Source organism: Notolepis coatsorum, assembly GCF_963971535.1.
Source record: "Notolepis coatsorum genome assembly, chromosome: 18".
Classification (NCBI taxonomy): Eukaryota; Metazoa; Chordata; class Actinopteri; order Aulopiformes; family Paralepididae; genus Notolepis; species Notolepis coatsorum.
Genome location: NC_140182.1, coordinates 84,510,248 through 84,529,014, shown reverse-complemented (window position 1 = coordinate 84,529,014; position 18,767 = coordinate 84,510,248). Strand labels below are relative to the sequence as shown.

Sequence of the window (18,767 nt, the reverse complement as noted above, 5' to 3'; positions counted from 1 at the left end):
TACAATTAAATATATATATATAAATAAATATATATATATTCGGTTTAATCTGGCCCTTCACAACAATTACTGTTCAACAGTTCAAAGTCGTCTTTACCTTCTCTGTTTGATATCCACAGTTTAAAACTTGACAGTCTTTCCTCCTGTTTTATACCCACTTTGACCGTTTGATCCTCCCACCCAGGGCAAACCTCCCTCTCAGGGTGCAGTTCCCTCTCTCAGGGTGCAGTTCTAGGCCTGGGTCCTACACAGTTTTAAAGCCTGACAGTCTCTTGTTTGATACCCACACAGTTTAATACCTGACAGTTTTGAACCTGTAATAAAAAGCAATAGACAGAGTAAAATAATACAGTGCAATAATAGAATAGTAGAATAGAATAGATAGTAAAATTATGCAATAGAATGGACAGAGTAAAATAGTGCTACAGTACAATCAACAGCGGAGTGTATTAGAAGGCTATGGTGAAGAGGTACGTTTTAGCTTATTTTTGAAAATATTAAGAGATCTAGCTTCCCTAATGTCCATAGGTAGTGTGTTCCATAACCTTGGTGCATAGTTTGCAAAGGCTGCATCCCCGATTTTCCTTAGACTGTGGCTTGGAACCTTCAATAGACCAGTAGTAGATGATTGCAATGTTCTAGGAGGCACTAGAGAATTTGCAATGTAGCTTGGTCCTGTTCCATTTAGTGCTTTGTATATAAGGAGGAGGACCTTGAAATCAATTCTAAATGTTACCGGAAGCCAATGTAGGTTAGCTAATACAGGACTGATGTGGTCTCTCCTCTTGGTTCTAGTTAGTAGCCTAGCTGCCGAGTTTTGAATGAGTTGGAGTCGTTCTGTGTTTTTTTTGGGAGGCCAGTGAGGAGTGCATTGCAGTAGTCAAGTCGGCTTGAGATAAAGGCATGGATCAGTTTTTCAGCATCTTTTTGATTTATAAACGGCCGCACCTTAGCTATGTTTCTAAGGTGGAAAATGATGTTTTTGTCACCTTGTTGATGTGTGATTTAAAGCTTAGGTTTGAGTCTATTATAACACCAAGACTTCGGGTTTGAGCCAAGGAGTAAGTTGCCCCATATTGCTCTGTAACATTTCTCTTTTTGTTATAGGACCGACTAGTAGGATTTCAGTTTTGCCCTCATTTAATTTTAGGAAGTTGTTCGTCATCCATTTGTTTATTTCTAAGAGACAGGCGGAAATGGAGTTTAAAGCTATGTCATCATTTGGTTCAGCGGAGATGTACAATTATGTGTCATCTGCGTAACTATGGAAACATACATTGTGCTTTCTAATGATGTCTCCGAGTGGCAGCATTTACTGTATAGTGAGAATAATAATGGACCAAGGCAGCTCCCCTGTGGAACTCCGAAGTAGGTGTCATTTTTTCTCAGAAGAATGATCTCCAAGCCTGATGTAATATTTTCTCCCTTTGATATATGTTCTGAACCAGTTTAATATATAGTCAGAAAGACCAACTAACTTTTCTAGACGATTTATTAGGATATCATGGTCGATCGTGTCAAACGCTGCGCTTAGATCTAATAGGACGAGAATTGAGACTTTATTTGCATCAGAGTTTATTCTGAGGTCACTAATTATTTTTGTAAGAGCAGTTTCAGTGCTATGGTGCGTTCTGAAGCCTGATTGAAATTCCTCCATGATGTTGTTTTCTTTGAGAAAGGAGTTTATTTGTATTGAGAGACCATTTGTTCAAGTATCTTGCTGATGAATGGGAGGTTGGATTGGCCTATAGTTGGTTAGTACATTACTGTCTAGTTTGGGTTTCTTTAGTAAGGGTCTTACGACAGCTGTTTTGAATGCGTCTAGGAAAATACCTGTCAGAAGCGATGTATTTATAATATTTAGGACATGACTTGCAATACTCTCGAATATTCGCTTAAAAAATGCTGTGGGTATAGGGTCAATACAGGAAGTGGAGGAGTTACATTCCATGACAGTTTTGTAAAGCTCAGTTGATGTAATGCAAGCACATTTGCCTATGGTTACTTTTTCGCAGGGTTTGCTGATGGTGTCCATGTTTGTATCAGGACTAATGCTGGCTCTAATTGAAGTTATTTAGTTATTGAAGAATAATGCTAGTTCTTCACATTTTGATGCAGATGACTGTGGAGGGGTGGGGGCAGTGTTGAGTAGCTGGTTGATGGCTGAGAATAATATTCTAGAGTTTCCAACATTCTCTGTGATAATCTTAGAAAAATAGTCCTTTCTTGCCACTCGTATTTCTTTGTTATAGGCAGTCATGGCTTCCTTATATATATCGCAGTGGACTGTGAGCTTGGTTTTCCTCCATTTTCGTTCAGCAGCTCTACAGATTATCTTTGTCTGCCCAACACTGCTATTATTTATTTGAGAGCCATTTGTTTAGCTGGAGAAGTCTGCTGAATCTTTTAGTCAATTTAGAGACTGTTGGCAAGGGGCCACTGATGTGCGATTCAATGTTTGTCGAATCCAGCATTTTCAGCAATTCAATAAAATCATATTTAATATTTTCAGACTGTCGATTTGAGATGTAATTTGCTCCTACGTGGATGATTAATTTCCTGGCTGTTGTGTTTTCTGATAGAATCTTTGGAATGTGCTTTGTTATTTTACAAACAGTTCCATCAGGGTAGCAGTATATCTTTGTATTTCTCTTTTTGTTGATATAGCCTACAGCAGAATCACCTATTATCAGCGTTGTTGGTACAATGTTTTCCTGTTTGTCAGTGTGCTGCGGCCTGTTCTTTTCCTCAGGGCCAGGGCATTTCCTACCGCTAGCTTGTTGTTCATTAGCTTCGGTGTCTTTATCATTAGCCAGTAGCTGTGGTGGCTTGTCCCCTGTTCCACGGCGCCTCGTTCTTCCCGAGCGGCGTGGGGTTGATGGCCGGGGAGTCAGGTCTTCCGATGATAATCCTGGTTCATGCAGTAGTGGTAGGTCACTTTGACCCTTTGAACCTCCCTCTCTCAGGGCAAACCTCCCTCTCTCAGGGCTATGTCCTTCGCTTCACAACCGGGGTCTAGACACAATCTTTTTTCCCTTCACCTCCCTTCGTCTCCCTTCGCCCACGGAGAGATCCTGTTACGCTAGTCTTTTCGACGATGCACTATGGTCATAAATCGGAGTAATATAGATTAAAAGTTCAGAGAAGTACCATCATAGGAACTGGAAGTTAACATACTGAGTATTTAGAGTTGAAGGGTTATAATTAACACTTTAAGTGCCGAAAACGTGTTTAGGCGTCCTTCCCCGCCATGCTCAAGTTGCCGAGGACGCCGTAACTCGTCTTTAATATCAATATTTCAAAAATCTGTGATCGAAATCATATTTTTCCTCGGCAGCCCTGAGACACAGTGCTGGCCTCCTCTCAACCCTCTAGCGGTTCAAGAGCGCCATCTGGTGGCCGATCGGCAGAAGCGCCAAACAGGAAGTCATGTGGATGAAGTGCTGATCGTCCATATTACTTCCGGGCACTCTCTATAGGTCCCGGGACTCGATCTCGACACAATACATAGCGATCCGTTGCCAATAACTCGATAAACAACATGATTTGGACGTATATACTATTATACAACCTGGAAATAGATCGCGTATTTCTACATCCCATAATAGGAATATTTCAGTTCCACGCTCATCGTCCAACGGCGCGAGGAAGATACGGTAAGATTCAGCGTTATTTTTGAACGTGTTCGATATAAACTGCTCTGATGATCATATCACCCACACTAGATGAATGATATAACGCTGCCCACGGAATTATAAACGATCCCCCGCCCATCCGGTCATCATCAGATGATACGTAGAAACTTCTAGAAGTACGTCCAATTGACATTTTTGATCTCGCACAGATTCCTACCAAACTGTATTTCATCATCAATATAATGCATTTGGGGCTATAAATCACGTTCTGGAGAAAGCTGCAGAAAGAGATGAAAACATACTTATACTTTAGACCATATTTTACTATGAATATGTGAATGAAAAAGTTTAATGTTGCTACACAATGAACAATACATATAGGACCTTGAATGGGCCCTAATAATGGCAATCTAGCAATAGAATTTAAAAAGTTATAGCCCTGCAAAGAAGGGGAACTTCTCCATGTTAAATAGAGCTGGCAACGGATGGTATATCATGAAAGAGAGAGAAGAGAGAGAGAGAGAGAGAGAGAGCGAGAGAGAGAGAGCGAGAGAGAGAGAGCGAGAGGAGAGAGAGAGAGAGAGAGAGAGAGAGAGAGAGAGAGGGAAGAGAGAGAGAGAGAGAGAGAGAGAGAGAGAGAGATAATGTGTATCTTCTACTATAGCAGTTTGATTTAATCAAGAGCTGTGCTACCGCAAAAAGTCTATGGCTTTCATGGTGATGTGCTGTAGCACTTTGGTGTCATCATGCACCTGTGAAAGCACTTCACTCGTATAACTATTACTTATAGTATTTTGAACACAGAATAGCTTGACATTTAAATGACTCCCTCTGGAATCATTAGTTCATCATCAACATAGATTTTACCCTCTGAGGTCTGAGCTATTTTGTGATCATTTGTAAACCCGCCTACTGGTTTAGCAACCTCAGAGGGGCTTTGTTATGCTCCTTTTCAACAAGTTAATATATGTTTCTGAGGCCCCCGAAACGGGCTGTTTCAGTCCTGTTCTCGATGGCTGTTTCAGTCTGTTCTCGACTGGTTGTTTCATTCTGTTCTCGACGGCTGTTTCAGTCCTGTTCTCGACGGGCTGTTTCAGTCCTGTTCTCGACGGGCTGTTTCAGTCCTGTTCTCGATGGCTGTTTCAGTCCTGTTCTCGCCAGCTGTTTCTGTGCCTGTAGCTTTAAATACAAATGAGCCGCTGCTTCCCGCGCCTGCAAACTGTCAAACTAGGCATCGCAGATTAAATATGAATGAAGATCCAGCCATTCCATATCCTATTTTTTACCCTAAAAGCAATGTCGCCATCTTGAAAAACAGAGACACGGGCAAGGATCAACCTAATGCATTGTGCTCCATGGTGACGTAGACCTGTAATGGAAGAAAAAGGCTAAGAGGTTAGTCCTTGTAGTCCTTTCCTTCTCTGAGTCTGGACCACAAACAAGGTCTTTTGGGGCAGTTCAGGAGAAGTGTTTTCTGATGGCGAGAATAACTCCCTTCAGCATGAACTTTGTGACTCTGCAGACATCTTACATGCACATCCAGCTATATAACACACTAAAGGAAAAACCCCAGAAGCATAGTAAGGCCCCTTTAAAAGCCATTTTCAACATTCTGTTTGTCTTTTCAGCTTTACATCCGCCTGCACCATTTTACTGGGAATCCCAGTGAAAAAGGAGGACTTTTTGAAAAGCAACAGACATTTAGCATTTAGAAGTAAACCTTTATAGACTACCCCTGATAGCGAGGGATTTAACTACCCCCCCCCCCCCCCCCCCAAAAAGCGATGCTTCTCATCCAAGAATCTCGCCCTGTATTTAAATTCTGAATGTGATCCTGCCTCACTGCAGGGGAAAATGATTCCCACTTATAATTGGCACTCATTTTAAAAGCAAATTGTCCAAGGGAATATTCCAGTCCACAGAGTAATATCTTATTTACAGAATACTCCTCATTTTCAGGCAATACTTTGGTATGGAAAATTGTTCTGTCACTGCATTTATGAGCACGTATATAGAGAGCTATCTGCTGCCATGGGTATTTGTCATGCTTTCAGTGTGGACCATTACAAACCTGATTGATTTTATGTTCTGCTGTGAACATAACCATTTGCGTCGGTGCAGGCTGAGAACAGATTTCTTCAAAATACCATTTCCCCGCAGATGGGGAATAGATGCTTCTTCCAGGTTATAAATAAGTGTCATAAGAGATGCATAGACCCCCCCCCCCCCCCCCCCCCCCATTCCTGGCTCACTTGTTTTTGTTTATGACAATGATTCTATGATTACCATCTTGGATCAGCAGAGGGAAGAGAAGGCGCCTGAGCCAAGTTTGTCATGAAAAGTTTTCAAACGTATGAATATTCATCGTAAAAGCTTGGCTGCCGCCACTTAACCTATTCAGTGCCAACCACGAGTATAGTCGGGTTAACTCACCATCGCTTAAGGTTTTAATCGTTATTTCTTTTATTAGCGATATCCATTCATTTTTCATCCATCCAGCCTGACGTTATCATTGGGAATGGGTCTGAGCTCGCAAAGGGCAAATACAGCCACCTATTGTCTCCCGGATGGTATTGCATTAAAAAATAAGTCCGGTCCAGGTTTTACTTCTCAGGCATGCAGCTGGATACTATTGCATTGACTGGGGGGACTGGGAGCATCGTGGATTATCGTGTTTTGGACTATAACTGTTGTGAAGGATCAGATTAAACCGAATATATATATTTATTTATATATATATATTTAAATAGTATTTGTATATCGTTTGATATCCCCTGTATATTCCTTGTACAATATGCACTGAATATCCCTTTAGTCTACTAAACAGCCCATAATAGTTTCATTCTACCATTGGACGAGAACCTGGCGCCAGCAGCCATACCCCTAGGTTCAAGTTCAATCGTGCCGCCCAACATGTCGTGGCAAGCCCGGTTCCGCGTAGGAATACGTCTGGCGAAATACGAATGGTACTATTTGTTCACAGCGCATATATATATGGCGCAAGTAAAGTAGAACTTTCTTTTAGTCCATTAGTTCTTTACCCTCCAACCGAGTAACAGACGCGAAGCCTCACCCACGACGCACGTGTGGTGCAGTAAGGCCTACTTGGCCTCAGAATAGGCATTGAGATATCGTGTGGATTAATAGTTGAATTGTCATAGTTTGGCACTATACCGTCGAGTTGGACGTATTTCTATTAAGCTAATAATAGTCTATTATGTATGGTGCATCGTCGGTTAGAGTTATAAAGTGAGCAGCACCCCCATCGTTCCTGACGTTATCTGGAGTCTTAACCAGGCTGGGCAGACCACTAGTGGTGCTTGCATCCGAGGAGCTCCGGGCCAGGGCGACTGGACCTGTACATTGGATTACTCTACCCGGACGACGGCGAGCCTTCCACGGCTTGGATTATGCTTTGGGTGCTTTGATTATTCCATGGATAACGGCCAACACTTCTGAGTGTTGGAACTACCCCCCGGAGAGGAGTCAAGGTGAGACGGCGCTCTACACCAGTGAGGTCGCCTCACGTCTCTCCGTTGTGGACCGGCAGCTACCGTCCACCAGAGGGTCCAGCTGTATTCGTCTGTGGACCGAGGTTCTGTGGGCACCGTGTTCAAGACTTTGAATTCTCCCAAGAAATCGTCGGCCAGATGGGATACCGCCAGCGGCTTCTCTAACCCCCCCCCCTCCTACTGTCTTACAACCAGCGGGACCCCCCCCCCCTTAGTGTATCCAGCTATAATACCTCTCTTAATCGGTGTCCTCTACAGACCTCCAACTCAAAATTCATTTTATGATTTACTGGAAGAGTGGATCTTTGTAAATCTGAGGTGATTTTGATTGGAGATTTTAATACCAACACTCTTAAAAAAGATGCACCAATCTTTAAATCATTCAGAAATTACTGCAACATACATGACTTAAATCAGCTGATCACTCAAGTCACAAGAGTCTGCTCTTCCACACAAACCATCATTGATCTAATTCTGACATCAGACCAGACCAAGATCTCTAGAAGTGGCGTGATAGAATGCAGTCTAAGTGACCATCACATCATTTTCTGCACTCGTAAAATTCACAGACCTGTAATAAATTGTCACAACACAATCAGATTCAGATCTCTGAAAAACTACACAAGTGAAGCCTTAAAAACAGCTCTGGACAAAGTAGATTGGACAAATGTACTAAACTGCACATCGACAGAAAAAGCTTGGTCATGCTTTAAAACCACCTTCCTTTCAGTTATTGACACGCTTGCACCCTCAAAGGTGACCAGGGTCAAAGCCAGAACAGAGCCCTGGGTCACTGCCGAGATTCTAAAAGCCATCAGTGTGAGAAATGAGAGCTTCTCTAAATACAGAAAAACTAAAAATGAACAGCTCTTTGAGACATGTAAAACACTAAGAAATGGAGTAACCAATATGATCAAAAAAGCAAAACTGAACTATTTTAACGAAAAAATTGAGGAAAATAAAAATAATCCTCAAAAACTGTGGAAGTCTTTAAAAACACTGGGTCACAATAATAGACTCAAGACTAAAACCACAAATCTCAACCTGAAAATAGATAACACGATCATCTCTGACAAATTGAGCGTGGCAAATTGTTTAAACACCTTCTTCACAACTGTTGCTACCACTTTGGTGAACAAACTGCCGATCCACTCTGGCCGATATGGCATACAGCACATCCAGGCCTTTTATAAGGAACTGGGTGTACGTGAAAATGATTTTAAATTGACTGAAGTAACTACTGAAGAGGTTATGAAAAAGCTCAGTATGCTGCAGCCAACAAAAGCCACAGGCCATGACAATATTCCCACCAGATTTCTCAGAGACTCTGCTTCCATCATAGCTCCCATTGTAGCCCATATCACCAACCTCTCCATCAACCAGGGTCACATCCCGCAAGAACTCAAGCTTGCTAGGGTAACCCCTCTATTTAAAAAAGGAAACAAACTAGATCCAGGTAACTACCGCCCCGTTTCTATCCTTTGTTCCATATCAAAGGTAATTGAGAGGCTGGTATATGAGCAGATAGACAACTACCTGACTGAACATAGACTATTGTACCAGTTCCAATCAGGTTTCAGAAAATCACACTCCACTGACACCTGTTTACTGTACCTGACAGATTATATAAAACGGGAGATGGACAAGGGGAACTACTGTGGGATGGTAATGTTGGACCTGCAAAAGGCGTTTGACACGGTCAACCATTCCATCCTACTAGAAAAATTGAGAGCGATAGGCTTTGATAGCAAGTCAGCCAAATGGGTCAAGTCCTACCTGGAGGGAAGAGAACAGGTGGTAGACATCAATGGCACCTTGTCCTCGTCCCTTCCAGTGACATGTGGGGTCCCCCAAGGAAGCATTTTGGGACCTCAACTGTTTTTAATATATATTAATGACATGAAATCGGCATGCGATTGCAACCTGTTCCTGTTTGCTGACGACTCTGCACTCCTGGTCTCAGACAGGAATAAGTCTAAAGTGGAAAGTGTCCTGAGCAGTGAAATGAAAAAAATCTGCTCCTGGCTCAGTGACAATAAATTGTCTCTACATCTGGGAAAAACAGAGGCCATACTCTTTGGGTCAAACGCCAACCTAAAGAAATCCCAGGGTTTTAAAATTAGAGTAGGTGAAAACATTATTGAGGATAAAGAGGAGGTCACCTACTACCTGGGCTTTATTTTAAATAACAAACTTTCTAACGAAAAAATGGCACAAAAAGTTATTACTAAGGTCAATCAAAAACCAAATTTTTATTTAGAATTTCCTCGTTCATAAATAGGAACGCTCTGAGGACCCTAGCTGGAGCCCTCATCCAATGTCACTTTGACTATGCTTGCACTTCATGGTACAGCAACATATCAAAACAAATGAAGACAAAGCTCCAGACCTCCCAAAACAAACTAGTGAGACTCCTGCACAACCTTCACTTTAGGACTCACCTAACGCCAGCCCACTTTAGCAGGCTGGGATGGCTTAGGGTTGAAGAAAGAGTACACCAGCTTAAAATGCTACTGGTTTTTAAAGTACTAAAAGAAACGGTCCCCAAGTACCTAGTAAATTATTTTAATAAAGTAGGAGATGTCCACAAACACGCCACAAGAGGAAGCCCCACGGACCTGGTCCCGCCGAGAGTCAGGACATGCATGGGGAAAGATGCATTTTTTTACTCTGCTACGGTAATGTGGAATGCCCTGCCAACATTTTTAAAACTCCTGAACTCCCCTCTCGGATTTAAATCCGCCCTAAAAACATGGCTCAGCAGCAACTCAAATTGGTCTTAAAATGTTTTTTTTATCTCTTTTATCATAACTTGGCTTTTATTTCTTTTATCATGAGTTGCTTTTAAGGGTTTGCGGATTTTCTTTTAACATTAGTTAACTGTATGAGTTGTCAGGTTAGGTGTTTTTATAATTTTTTTTTAGAATGTGTCCTGTCAGTGTACATGTCCATTTGTGTTTCTGTGCCTTTTTATGTTCCATGTATGGACCACAATGGAAACAAGCCTTGGCTTTATTGTGTTTTATCCATTTTTGACCTGCGTTATTGACACTGTTATTGTCTTGTCTTTTAAAATGTTTTTTTTGTCATACGATTTGTGTCAAAATAAAGTATTCAAATAATCATTTAAGTACCATCGCTATAGTTTCCTAAAGAACCGGGTTGTATACTTACTCCCTGCGTAACCAGAGATTGGACATTCAATGTTGATTTACCTACGAATACTCATTTGCCATACAAGTGCATTTCAAATCATAAGTGTAAACAAGTGAACGTTGTATATACCTTTTGCCATATTAAATATTCGATTTGTACATTTGTGTGGACTTCGTTTCATCAGGTGGGAAAGTGTTCATCATATTTATATCATGTACTGGATGGCCAGAAGTTAAAGTACAAGAGGTAGTGGTTTAATAATACCATACTTAACAATACAGTCAGGGAATTGTACCCCTCAGTTACAATTGGTCCTTCGAGCCGGATGGTAACTAGTGTAATATTAATATAGTGTTATTAATATTAAAATGGCCTATGATGAACACTCCACGAAACGGTCCTCCTAACCTAGAACGCCCGCGGCGCAGACGACAGACACCTCAGTACTTAGAGGATTACGCTGTCAGTCAACTACCTAGCCTTCGACAAACGGTAAACGCGGTAAAAGTAGAAAGTAAACTTATGTCTGACCTTAACGACCAGGTTTCCCCGACCACAGAGGCCCTAGTAGGTTCTAATGTAACTGACCAAGCTCACGGTGGGGACCAGGAGGGAGCTGACATGCCTTTACCCCCCGCCACTACCGAAGAAGTAGTCCCCGACCAGCCCCGGGAGGAAGACAACCCTACAGAGAGAGAACTCTGCACGGAAGAAGAGGAGGAGAGCGCCGAGGAAATAGAGCTCCAGGACTCCCCAACGAGTACACCCAGGAGCGGCTCACGCAGGAGCGGCTCACCTCCACAACCGCCTTCCCCCAGCGAAGCGGAGAGGATGCTACAACAGGCGTTCCTCGTCAGCCTGACAGCCTCTACCGAACGCGATCGACTTCAGGGTGAACGCGATCGTCTCCAAGCACAGACGCTTAGCGAGCGCGAACAACTCCAAGCGCAACAACGGAGCGAAGAAGAGCGCATACGCCTGGAGATGAGACGCCTTCAGACGGAAGAGAACATGGCAAGAGACCGGGCCGACGCCCAGCGCGCCGCTGCCGGTGCCCAAAGAGAAGCAGATCTCACCAAGCGCGAAGTCGAGCGCGACAAGTTACAAGCGCAGCTAATGGAGCAGCTGATCCGCAAGGCAACACCCTCTCCCTCCGCCAGGGGTTCAAGGAACTCGTCGAGACAACAGTCAAGGGCAGCGTCTCCTAACCGAGCAAGCGACCCTGAACTTGACCAACAGACCGAGCCTATACCCCCCGCAGACCCCCTTCCCAGACCGGTCCAAGCGAGACCCAGCTACAAGGAAGGAGCGGCATACACTGCGGAGAAGCTAAATAAACGATTACAGGATCTGGAAGACCTGATAGAGGAAGAAGAGGGAGAGGAGGAGAACCAAGCCCGACGACAGCACAGTACTCCACCGGACCAGGAGGTCCAGTACAGCCCAGGCTATACCCCCGCGGCGCTGCGCTACAGACCCCCGACTCTATTCACGGCAGACCACGTGAGCGGATCGGCGCGGCCGAGAAATCCGCTCTTCGCTCTTTAAAGCTTGGTCCGCTCCGCTAATCGCTCATGTTGACCCCGCCCCCAAGTCGCTCTCCGCTCGCTCCCCACTCACCTTGAATCGAGCGCTCCCCGCTCCCCGCGCCAGATCGCTCGGCAGTTTTTCTTTTTCTTTTTTGGAGCATGGTGTAAATGAGCTCAAACTACAACAGTCTACACCCCCTGGGCCCCTTAACAATTGTTTGTATTGAGCCGCATTGTAATTGTAGCCATTCTGCAATGTTAAATAACGTTGTTTATCCATTCACTAGTTCTATTAAGCGATGATAGGCTAGCCGAGCCACAATGCTATGGTCGCTGCCATTAACGTTAGCATGTAAGCTAACGTCAACAACAATGGCGTCGATACCTTTTCTAACAGGAGAGTGAGTGTGGGCGTCATAGATATCTATGGTGGGCGTCTCTACAGTGACGAAGCCTGAACCCTTCTCATTGGTTGAAAATGGCCTTCATGTTTGTACATCGCCATCTGTTGCTTTGACATTGTACTGCATGTATATATTACATCAACAGTGTTAAACCACTGTGAGCGGCCTGGAGTGGATTGGAGCGGAGGAGAACTCTCGCTCCGGACGTCGCGCCGACTCATTTTAAAACCCACTCCTCGCTCACGTCAAAACCGGCCGCTCCGCGCCCCGCGCCGCTCACGCTCCGATCCGCTCACATGCACTGATTCACGGGTGAGCACGACGCACGACCAGCCCCGAGGAATAGCACCTGGACCAGCGGGCCATGGTACCCTGTCGGTACCAGCCCACAGAGAGGCGCAAGAGGGGACTCGCCTAGGAGGTCTCTCCCCCAACGCTCGCCGATGTATCAGCCATCCACGGCGTCATACATTGCCACGCCGTCGTTTCCAGACTTCGCCTATGAGAGTCGAGCACAGTACACGGAGCTCCGGATGTGCTTAGAGACAATGATGGTGGATGTCGCTGATGAACGCCACAAGTATGCAATATTACTGAAGCACCTGAAAGTACCGCGAGCGCACAATATAGCACTGGCCTATGCCACCTCTACGACCCCATACACAGCGGCCCTGGCGGCGCTGGACCAGAGATATGGACGCATATGGGATTACGTAATCCAAGAGATAAGGCATATTGATCGCCTACCCCCAGCAACAGACAATCGCTCACTAGACGACCTGTCAATCAAAGTGCAGTCCCTGGTAGGGATGCTGGGAGCGCAACGGGAAAAGGGCATGCATGAGCTATACGCCAACTCTAACGTCGAGAGGATCTTGGAGAAGCTGCCACCCGCAAGACAAGAGCGTTTTAGGCGGCAGAGAGACTACCGGGATCCTAACGGCCCCGAACCATCCCTCCTTGATCTAGCCGACTTCCTGGCGAGAGAAGTCAGCAGCTTACGACTGGATACGTTCGGGCGGAGCACGCCAAGCTCCAGAGAGGGACCCAGGAGAATAAATGATGGAAGAAGATCGGTGACTGTCATGCACCAATCAGAGTCAGTACCGAGCAGTAAGAGCCACAGCACCCCCTCGAGAAAAGAGAAGTGGAAGATGGCGTGCCCCTACTGTGAGAAAGAACACTGGCTGTCACAATGTGACCTGTTCACAAAGATGAATGCAGAAGAAGTGAGTCAATGGATAAAGTCCAACAGGCGCTGTTACCGATGTGCGCGACCACACATGGCAGCCGAATGCCGCCTAAAGAAAAGGTGCAGTCGGTGCGACGGAGCCCATCTAGATATACTACACGAAAGTAACAGAAGACGGCCTTCACCTGCACCATCGAGCGGCACCAAGGCAAGTGTCATGTACATTGATCCCGCCAGCAGCAGCGGCGCCCAAGTGCTCTTAAAGGTAGTCCGTGTGACATTGAGCTACCAAGATAAAGTCATGGACACTTACGCCGTCCTTGATGACGGGTCAGAGAAGACCCTTCTGCTCGCGTCCGCTGCGGCCCAGCTGGGACTGCGGGGGAGCGAGAACGAAATGACGATTCGGACAATAAGAAGAGATTTAAAGACGATAAAGGGCGAGAATGTCTCCTTCACTATCGCAGCAAACGGGCAGCCAGAGCGACGGTATAGGATTACAAATGCTTTCACCAGCCAAGAAATAGGACTATCGCAGTACACCTACCCTATCGCCAAGTTGATGGATAAATATGTGCACCTGCGACAACTACCTATCCCGCTCATAGACGGCGCTACCCCGACCCTGCTGATAGGCTCCGACCATGCAGAACTCATAGTCCCGATTGACCGGGTCCATACAGGACCCCGAGGCTGTCCTGCAGCAGTCGAGACCCGCCTAGGGTGGACCCTACAAGGCCCCCTCGCTAAATCTCTCAACCGAACAGCAGCCACTAGCTGCCTCCACTCCAGAACGACAGAAGAAGACACCACTCTCCTGCAACATGTCGAGAGGCTATGGACACTAGAGACAATGCCCTTTAAGAACGAAAAGAAAGATATTCGTTCTAAAGAAGACATTTACGCCATCAACCTACTCGAGCAAGGGACAAAGAGAGTCACAGTCGGCGGAGTGATGAGATACGCAACTCCACTCCTGAGGCGAGAGGGAATGCCCACCTTTCACGCAAAGAAAGACGCCACGGAGCGCTATCTATTGAACACAGAGCGGCGCCTAGCCAAAGACCCCGCTCAAGAGAGTGTGTACCGCGCTGAGATTGAGAAGCTAATCACAGCGGGACACGTGACAAAGATTGACATTAAAGAGGCCGATCAGACGACCGAATCATGGTACGTGCCGCATCACAAGGTCCACCACAACGGCAAGGATCGCATTGTGTTTAACTGCAGCTACCAGATCGGATCCCAAAATCTGAATAAAGAGCTCTTGCCCGGCCCCACACTCGGCCCCTCCCTACTAGGCGTGCTACTGCGCTTCCGCCAGGACAAGGTGGCTATCAGCGGGGATATCAAAGGGATGTTCCTGCAGGTGAGACTAGTGGAGGAGGACAAGCCCCTGCTGCGGTTCCTATGGAGAGAGAGGATCGGAGATGAGAACCCAGCCATCTACCAGTGGGAAGTACTCTCCTTCGGAACCACATGCAGCCCGTGCTGTGCTACATTTGCACTACAGAAACACGTCGCAGAGGACCCAACAGCAGATGAAGAGGTCCGACACAGTGTGAAGAACAGTTTCTACGTGGACAACTGTTTACAAAGCGTTTCGACTCAAGAAGAAGCCGAGGCTCTCCTAATCAAGCTACGCGCCTCCCTGATCAAAGGCGGCTTTGATCTCAGGCAGTGGGCCAGCAGTGACCCGCACGTATTGCGCAGCCTCTCCCCCGCGGACAAGGCTGCCAGCAGCGAGACCTGGATGGCGACCATCCCAGGAGAAGCCCAAGAAATGACACTAGGACTAGTCTGGCGCTTCAAAACAGACTCGCTCCACTATAGACACAAACCCCTGACAGAGCAGGGAAGGTCGACGGCGACACCGACCACCAGACGGAGTGTGTACAGAACACTCGCCAGACAATATGACCCGTTGGGATGTATTCTACCTTACACCACCAGGGCAAAGATGATTGTACGAGCACTATGGGACAAGGACCAGGGCTGGGACGACCCAATACCCGCACCCCTTGCCTCAACATGGAGAGAGTGGGAGACGGAACTCCGCTCACTCCCAGGCGTCAATATACGCCGCAGCTACTTCCCATCCACAGTGAGGCCAGAGACATGCAAGATTGATCTACACGTCTTCAGCGACGCCTCCGAAGTAGCCTATGGATCGGTGGCCTACTTGCGTGCCCAAGAGAAGGGAGGAAAGATACACACTGCTTTCATCCTGGCTCGCTCAAGAATAGCCCCACGAAAGCAACAATCTATCCCGCGTCTAGAGCTCTGCGCAGCCCTAGCAGGAGCGCATCTAGCCACGTTAATCCAACGTGAACTCACCATTCCGGTGCACAGAACAATCTTGTGGTCAGATTCCACGACAGTACTCACATGGATCAAGTCTGATTCATGCAGATACAAAGTCTTCGTGGGAGTCAGAGTCACCGAGATTCAAGAGTTAACAGAAGCAGCGAGCTGGCGGTATGTGGACACCAAACACAACCCAGCTGACGTCATCACCCGGGGAATGTCTCTGGATGACCTCACCCGTCGCAACATCTACAGTGACGGACCAGAATTCCTCAAGCTCCCCGAAGAAGAGTGGCCTACGCCCACCCCACGGGAAGCAGGTAACGAGGAGGCTGAGAACAAGAAACCTATGTTCTGTGGACTGAGCACAGTCGCATCCACAGACCCCAACATAGATGACTGCATTACCCTAGAGAGTGTGCAGCAAAAGACATTCCTGTGGCACCACCCAGAGATTCAGTCCACCACTGACATGTCAGCAGCTGACTACGAAGAAGCAGAACTTCTTCTACTACAATGAGCCCAGAGAGACTCGTTCCCCGATGAGCTAGACTGTCTACAGGGAGGAAAGCCCGTCCCATCAGACAGCAGACTGCTCCACCTGGCACCCGAGAGTGACGCCCATAATCTCATCAGAGTGGGTGGTCGCCTGCGGAGAGCCCCCGATCTACCGGATGACATTAAGTACCCGATAGTCTTGAACAGCCGACACAAGGTCACAGAGCTGATCATAAAGAAATACGACGAGGATGTACACCACGCAGGAGCAGAGAGAGTCCTCACGGAGATCGAGGGAGTATTGAACTCAAAACCCCTCGGTTACGTCTCCAGTGATGTAGCAGATGTCGACCCAGTCACCCCCAACACACTCTTAATGGGGCGGCTGGACCCCGCGCTACCCCAGACAATGTACAGGCCTGAAGAAGCGAACGGCCGAAGAATGTGGAGGTACAGTCAAGTACTAGCTGACAAGTTTTGGAGCAGCTTCCTACTCCACTACCTACCATCTCTACAGACCCGCCAGAAGTGGGTAAAAGAGAGAGACAATTTGACAGAAGGAACAGTCGTCATGATTATCGACCAGTCACTACCCAGAGCTATGTGGCCGGCTGGCCGCGTAAGCAAAGTGATCACCGGTGCCGATGGCAAGGTCCGAGCAGCTGAAGTACTCGTCCAAGGGCGCACTTACACACGACCCGTGGCGAGGCTAATAGAACTGCCCCGACTCCCAGATACTATCGATGATGACCATGACCCCATGACTTTGTGAGTTGACTGACCCTTACAGCGGACCTTGAGTGGTAGACAGTGCGGTTAATCTGTCTCTGCTTAGCTAATTAGGTGGGACTAATTAGGGGGCGGCTGTTGTGAAGGATCAGATTAAACCGAATATATATATTTATTTATATATATATATTTAAATAGTATTTGTATATCGTTTGATATCCCCTGTATATTCCTTGTACAATATGCACTGAATATCCCTTTAGTCTACTAAACAGCCCATAATAGTTTCATTCTACCATTGGACGAGAACCTGGCGCCAGCAGCCATACCCCTAGGTTCAAGTTCAATCGTGCCGCCCAACATGTCGTGGCAAGCCCGGTTCCGCGTAGGAATACGTCTGGCGAAATACGAATGGTACTATTTGTTCACAGCGCATATATATATGGCGCAAGTAAAGTAGAACTTTCTTTTAGTCCATTAGTTCTTTACCCTCCAACCGAGTAACAGACGCGAAGCCTCACCCACGACGCACGTGTGGTGCAGTAAGGCCTACTTGGCCTCAGAATAGGCATTGAGATATCGTGTGGATTAATAGTTGAATTGTCATAGTTTGGCACTATACCGTCGAGTTGGACGTATTTCTATTAAGCTAATAATAGTCTATTATGTATGGTGCATCGTCGGTTAGAGTTATAAAGTGAGCAGCACCCCCATCGTTCCTGACGTTATCTGGAGTCTTAACCAGGCTGGGCAGACCACTAGTGGTGCTTGCATCCGAGGAGCTCCGGGCCAGGGCGACTGGACCTGTACATTGGATTACTCTACCCGGACGACGGCGAGCCTTCCACGGCTTGGATTATGCTTTGGGTGCTTTGATTATTCCATGGATAACGGCCAACACTTCTGAGTGTTGGAACTACCCCCCGGAGAGGAGTCAAGGTGAGACGGCGCTCTACACCAGTGAGGTCGCCTCACGTCTCTCCGTTGTGGACCGGCAGCTACCGTCCACCAGAGGGTCCAGCTGTATTCGTCTGTGGACCAAGGTTCTGTGGGCACCGTGTTCAAGACTTTGAATTCTCCCAAGAAATCGTCGGCCAGATGGGATACCGCCAGCGGCTTCTCTAACCCCCCCCCCTCCTACTGTCTTACAACCAGCGGGACCCCCCCCCCCTTAGTGTATCCAGCTATAATCATTTAAGTACCATCGCTATAGTTTCCTAAAGAACCGGGTTGTATACTTACTCCCTGCGTAACCAGAGATTGGACATTCAATGTTGATTTACCTACGAATACTCATTTGCCATACAAGTGCATTTCAAATCATAAGTGTAAACAAGTGAACGTTGTATATACCTTTTGCCATATTAAATATTCGATTTGTACATTTGTGTGGACTTCGTTTCATCAGGTGGGAAAGTGTTCATCATATTTATATCATGTACTGGATGGCCAGAAGTTAAAGTACAAGAGGTAGTGGTTTAATAATACCATACTTAACAATACAGTCAGGGAATTGTACCCCTCAGTTACAATAACGTTGGATCAATGGACGTGATCGATATTTGGAATGGCGATCAGGAATTGGATTAATCTTTTTGCATGACATCAGATGTGAGGTAAGGCCTTTATGTTACGAATCTTGGGTAATCAGATGTTCCTTTCTCCGCCATCGGACCGTGTGTGTGTGTGTGTGTGTGTGTGTGTGTGTGTGTGTGTGTGTGTGTGTGTGTGTGTGTGTGTGTGTGTGTGTGTGTGTGTGTGTGTGTGTGTGTGTGTGTGTGTGTGTGTGTGTGTGTGTGTGTGTG

At 46.3% G+C, this 18,767-nt stretch overlaps 1 protein-coding gene across 1 annotated transcript in view; it reads left to right on the top strand.

The window, feature by feature from the left end:
* immp2l (inner mitochondrial membrane peptidase subunit 2) overlaps positions 1–18,767 on the top strand; it is a 503,188-nt gene that overhangs the window by 100,176 nt on the left and 384,245 nt on the right. The window lies entirely within an intron of this gene.